Source organism: Phyllostomus hastatus, unplaced genomic scaffold (genome assembly GCF_019186645.2).
Source record: "Phyllostomus hastatus isolate PE091 unplaced genomic scaffold, TTU_PhHast_1.1 phas_contig_312, whole genome shotgun sequence".
NCBI classification, from domain to species: Eukaryota; Metazoa; Chordata; class Mammalia; order Chiroptera; family Phyllostomidae; genus Phyllostomus; species Phyllostomus hastatus.
Genome location: NW_025333849.1, coordinates 3,050,728 through 3,056,962, shown reverse-complemented (window position 1 = coordinate 3,056,962; position 6,235 = coordinate 3,050,728). Strand labels below are relative to the sequence as shown.

The 6,235-nt window shown below is 36.3% G+C and overlaps 1 pseudogene; it reads left to right on the top strand.

Annotated features, from left to right (window-relative positions):
* Positions 1-4,793: 4,793 nt before the first annotated feature.
* Positions 4,794-5,121, top strand: LOC123819459 (annotated as a pseudogene).
* Positions 5,122-6,235: the final 1,114 nt, after the last annotated feature.

The window sequence follows — 6,235 nt, the reverse complement described above, 5'->3', positions numbered from 1 at the left end:
GGTTGCTGGGTGCCATTTCTGCTGACCATTGTTCTTGATACATCTCATCAGCCTCCAGTTAAAGCTGAATCCTGTTATGCCAGATAGGCTGATCGCAGACCCCAGTCTTAGCCAGGCATCTGTTTGTCCTGGGTAGGGTCGGCAGGAAACTTCCCACAGTACAGTTTCCCACAATGCCATTTTCTCACCTGGTGATTTTCTGTTCCTCCTAGGCCTACCAATGTCTGTCTGTCAGTCCCCAAATATGCTGAACTGATTTTTGACAAATGTGCAAAAGCAATGCAATTGAAGAAGTACTGCCTTCTTGACAAATGGTTCTGGAGCAACTGAACATCAATAAGTGAAATAAAGGAACCTCAACCCAGAACTCATACTTTATATAAAAATTAATTCAAAATGGGTCACAGACTTTAGAATTTTTAACCTTGACACAAAAAGCATGATTTATAATAAAAAATTGATAAATCTTGAACATAATCAAAAATTTAAACTTTTACTATATAAAAGACACTGTAAAGAAAATGAAAAGACAAGTTATAAGCTGGGAGAAAATAATTTCAAACCACATACACAACAAAGGACTTGTATCTAGAAAATGTAATGAACTCTCAAAACTCAAAAGTAATAATCATCAAAAAACCCAGTTTTAAAATTCAAAAAACATAAACAGATATTTCTAAGAGGATATACAGTGGCAAATAAGCACATAAAAGGATAGTCAACACCATTAGCCATTAGGAAAATACAAATTAAAATCACTGCACCCTTTTTAGAATGGACAAAATAAAAGTAGTGATAACAGGAAATGCTAGTGAGAATGCAATGTACCTGAATTAGTCATATATTGCTGGTAGGAATGAAAAATGATACTCTGGGAAAGAATATAGCAGTTTCTTACAAAACTAAATATGTGGCTATCATATGGTGCTCTATAGCATTTATCACAGAGAATCAAAAATTTATATTCACATAAAAACCTGTAGCTAAATGCTCATAGCAGTTTTATTCCTAATGGCCAAAAATTATTCATAACCCATTGTCCTTCAATAGGTGAATGTTATTCAGCCATAAAAAACAACACAATGTAGATGGATACAAGTGAAAAAGTCAATATCAAATAGTTTTATACCATATGACTCAATTTATATAATATTCTTGAAATGCTAAAATTATAGAAATGGAGATCACCATTACTGATTACTATCAGTAATCACTTGGTAATCACTATTACTGATTACCAAGGAGTAGGGATTGGGGAGGAAGAAATTTACTATGGCCATAAAAGGTTAGTGTCAGTGATCCTTGAGATAGAACTATTTTGTGTCTTGACTGTGGGGCTGGCCACATGAACCTACATATGTGATTCAATCACATAAAACTACACACACACACACACACACACACACATACACACACACACAAATGGGGCATGTAAAACTCATGAAATCTAAATAAGTTTGGTGGATTGTACCCACTGTCAATTTTCTGATTGTGATATTACACCACAATTATGTAAGGTGTTATCACTGGGAAAAACGGGTGAAGAGTATACTGATTCCTCTGTATTCTTTCTTTTAAAAAAATACATTTTATTGATTATACTATTACAGTTGTCCCATTTCCCCTCCTTCATTACCCTCCACCACTCCTCCCACCCTCATCACCCTCTCCCACTTAGTTCATGTCCATGGGTCATACATATAAGTTCTTTGGCTTCTCCATTTCCTATACTGTTCTTAACCTCCCTCTGTATATTTTCCACCTACTGTTCATGCTTCTTATTTCCTGTACTTTTCCCCCCATTCTCCTACTCTCCTGCTCCTGATAACCCTCCATGTGATCTCCATTTCTGTGAATCTATTCCTGTTCTACTTGTTTGCTTAGTTCACTTTTGTTTTTGTTTTATTAGGTTCAGTTGTTCATAGTTTTGAGTTTGTTGTTATTTTACTGTTCAGAGTTTTTGATCATCTTCTTTTTCTTAGATAAATCCCTTTAACATTTCATATAATAAGGGTTTGATGATAGTGACCTCCTTGAACTTTACCATATCTGGGAAGCACTTTATTTGCTCTTCCATTCTAAATGATAGAGTCTGAATAGAATCATCTTGGTGAATAGAGTCATCTTGGATGTAGATTCCTGCCTTTCATGACTTTGAATACTTCTTTCCAGCCCCTTCTTGCCTATAAGGTTTCTTTTGAGAAATCAGCTGATAGTCTGATGGGAACTCCTTTATAGGTAACTTTCTCCTTTTCTCTTGCTGCTTTTAAGATTATCTCCTTATCTGGAATCTTGGGAAATGTCATTATGATGTACCTTGGTGTGTGCTTCCTTGGGTCCAACTTCCTGGGACTCTCTGAACTTCATGGATTTCCTGGAAGTCTATTTCCTTTATCAGATTGGGGAAGTTTTCCTTCATTATTTTTTCAAATAAGTTTTCAGTATCTTGCTGTTCTTCTTCTCCTTCTAGCACCCCTCTGACTCGGACCTTGGAATGTTTAAAGTTGTCCCAGAGGTTCCTAAGCCTCTCCTCATATTATTGAATTCTTGTTTCTTCATTCTTTGTTCTGGTTGAATGTTTATTTCTTCCTTCTTGCTCCAAACTGTTGACCTGAGTCCCAGTTTCCTTCCCTTCACTCTTGATTCCCTGTGCATTTTCCTTTACTGTACTTTGCATAGCCTTCACTTTTTACACATTTTGTGACCACACTCAACCATTTCTGTGAGCATCCTGATTAACAGTGTTTTGAATTCTGATCTGATAGTTTGGCTATCTCTTCATCCCTCAGTTGTATTTTTTTGGAGCTTTGATCTGTTCTTTCATTGGGCCTTTTTTTTGGTCTCAGTGTGCCTGTTATGTAGTAAGGGGAAGAGTCTTAGGTATTGGCCAGGGTGGGGCAACCCACATCACTGCATTGTGGTGCTGTATGTAGGGGAGGGGTCCAAAAGGAAACAATGCCACTTGCTTGGCTCTTAGCTGGCTTTCAGTCTCTTCTTCCACTACCCACAAGCAAATTGGACCCTCCTGGTGCTGATTCCTGGGTGGGTGGGTTTGTGTACATGGTAGCACACTGTGGGTCTTTCCAATGAACTCTCCTGTGAGGCTAGGAGTTTCTCCTTCCTCCACAACCCCAACCGGTCTTTTCAGTGAGAGGTTTTGAGGCTTTATTTTCCCAAGCTGGAATCCTGAGTTGCATGGTCTATCTTGCTCTCCAGTTGTTCCTCCCAGTTTATCTGCATGTAAATGTGGGACTTCCCACTCTGCCAGCTGCCACCTTGCCCATCCAGGTCCTTAATCATCATATTGCTGTGAGTTCTCTCTGTCCCAGCTTCCCGTCTTCACTCCTCTTACCAGTCTGGATGAATACTTATTCTTTAATTCCTTGGTTGTCAGACTTCTATACAGCTTGATTTTCTGGCAGTTCTGGTTGTTTTTTGTTTTTAAATGTGTTGTTTTCCTTCTTTTGGTTGTGCTAGGAGGCACAGTGTATCTACCTATGCCTCCATCTTCACCAAAAGTCCTTTCCTCTGTATTATTTTTGATAGCTGCATGGGAATTTATAATTATCTCAAAATTAAAAGCTTTAAAAACTTACAGAATAAAACATCATAGAAAATCTACATGACTTTCGGTTAGGCAAAGGTTTCTTAGATATAACATAAAAGCATAATCCACAAAAGAACTAATTAATAAATTCACCTTTATCAAATTTGAAAACTGATCTTCAAAAGACACTGATAGGAAGATAAAAAAGACAAACCAATGGGTGGGAAAAATATTCACAAATCAAATATCTGATAAAGTACTTCTACCAAATTATAGAAAAAATGCTCAAAACTCAATAACAAGAAATCAAACCATTAATTTTTTAATGGGCAAAAGATTTGAATAGAAAGTTTACCAAAGAAGATAAGTAGATGACAAATAAATATATGGATAGAAACTGAACATCACTAGTCATTAGGGACATGCAAATGAAACCACAGTAAGATATCACCACAAACCATTTGGAATGGCTAAAATTGTGTGTTGTCAAGGGTGTGGAGGAGCTAGAACTCTGACACACCCTTGATAAAAAAATAAAATGTACAAGCACTTTGGAAAAAGAGTTTGATAGCTTCTTTAAAAGATAGACATATAACTGCTATATTATTCAGTCATTCCACTCCTAGGTTCCCCCCAACCCCCCGCAAAAGGAAATGTATCTTCATAAAATAGTTATATGCAAACTTTGTAACAGCTTTATTTGTAATAGCCAAAACTGAAAATAACCCAAATATCCATTTACAGGTGAATGGATAAATAAGTTTCTGTATATCCATACAATTGAATACTATTCAGCAGTAAAGCAATGAACTATTGACACATGCAGAACAATTATAATAAACTTATGCTGAGGAAAAGAAGCCAGAGTTTTTAAAAAAGAGTATATATTTTATGATTCTTTTAATACAAACATTTAGATAATGCCAACTAATCAATAATTATAGAGTAGACCATTTCCACCATCTGGAGTCTGTGGAGGCCTACTGGGAACAGGTCTCTTTATTTACTTATTAATTTTTAGAAAGGAAGGGAGGGGGCAGAAAAAGAGGGAGAGAAACACTGATGTGCAAGAGAAACCTAGGTCAGTTGTCCCCTGCATGCCTCCAGCTGGGGACCTGGCCAACAACCCAGTCATATGTCCTGACTATGTCCTCCCAAATTGGAGACCCTTTGGTTTGTGGGTTGACACCCAGCCACCTGAGCCACACTGCTCAGGGCTGGGAACAGGACTTCTGTAATGACAAATATGTCTGGAAGGCTGTGATCCAAGGCCATTTTTTTCTGGCTATAAATAGGGTCTCCAGAGCCAGGGCAGAACACAGCTCTTAAAATCAAACATATTTATGCTCAAGATGAAACTGGATTCTGTGTAGGCAAGAGATATGCTCGTGTATACAAAGCAAAGAATAACACAATGACTTCTGGTGGCAAACTAACCAAAACAGAGTAATCTGATGAAAGGTAACTTGTGCTAATGAAAACAGTAGAATGGTTCATGCTAAATTCCAAAGGAACATTCCTACCAAGGCCATGGACACAAAATACGTGTACTGCTGTTCCCATAAAGGATTTAAACTTATTGAAAATAATAAAATGGATTTTTTATCTTGTAAAAAAAGATAAATAATTATAGCATAGAGAGAAGTGATTAGAGAGAAGAGAGCATAGGAGTTGGTGAGGCAGAAGAGAGAGCATTCAGAGGGACATGAGGAAATATTTGGAAGTGAGGGATATGCTTACTATCTTGATTGTAGTGATGGCTTTACAGATGTATGCATATGTCAAAACTCAACAAATTTTAATTTTTGTATCAATTTTTAATGCATACTTTATCAAATTTGAATGCAAATTTAAAATATGTTATCTATTTTATGTCAATTATTCTTCATTTAAGCTATTTTTTAAAAGTGGAACAGAATTTCTGAAGAAACTATCAAATGGTCTAACTTATGTTTTACTGGAGTGCAAGAATAAGAAATAATGAAACAGATGACATATTTGAAAATATGGTGGCCAAGATTTACCAAAATCAGTAAAACATATCTACCCACAATTCTGTGAAAACCCCAAGCAGGAAAAATTTAAAGAAATCTACATATCGGCACACTCCAGTCAAACTGCCAAAAACCAAAGATTATAACAAATTCTTAAAGGCAGGCAGAACAATATATATATGATTCATGTGGAGGAACAGTAAAAAAAAAATAAATGACATCTCATTAAAAACAATGGCAGCCAGAAGACAATGGACTACATCTTACTTTTAAAATATGAAAGACAAAATTTGTCAACTTAGAATTCTGTATCCTGTAGAAATAGTGTTCAAAAATAAAGATTCTGTCAGGCAAATAAAAATTAAAAGATTTTGTCTCTAGACTGGAACTACAAAATGTGAAAAGAAGTCCTTCAGGCTGAAGAAAAATGATACCAGGAAGAAACTCAGTTCTGCAGGGAGAAACAGAAAAACACCAAATAGAGTAAAATCTTTTTGAAACACAGACTATTGTGTCAGTTGGATCTTCCAGGAAGCAAATAAGATAGAGTTAGAAGTGCAAGAGGTTTATTGAGGGTGATATCTGTAAAAGATAAAAATAGGGGGTAGAATTTGGCAGTGGAAGCCTTCAGATCACACTGTAAATTGAACAGGTAAGAAAGGAATGGGGGAGAAAACAGGATTTGGCAAAGAGA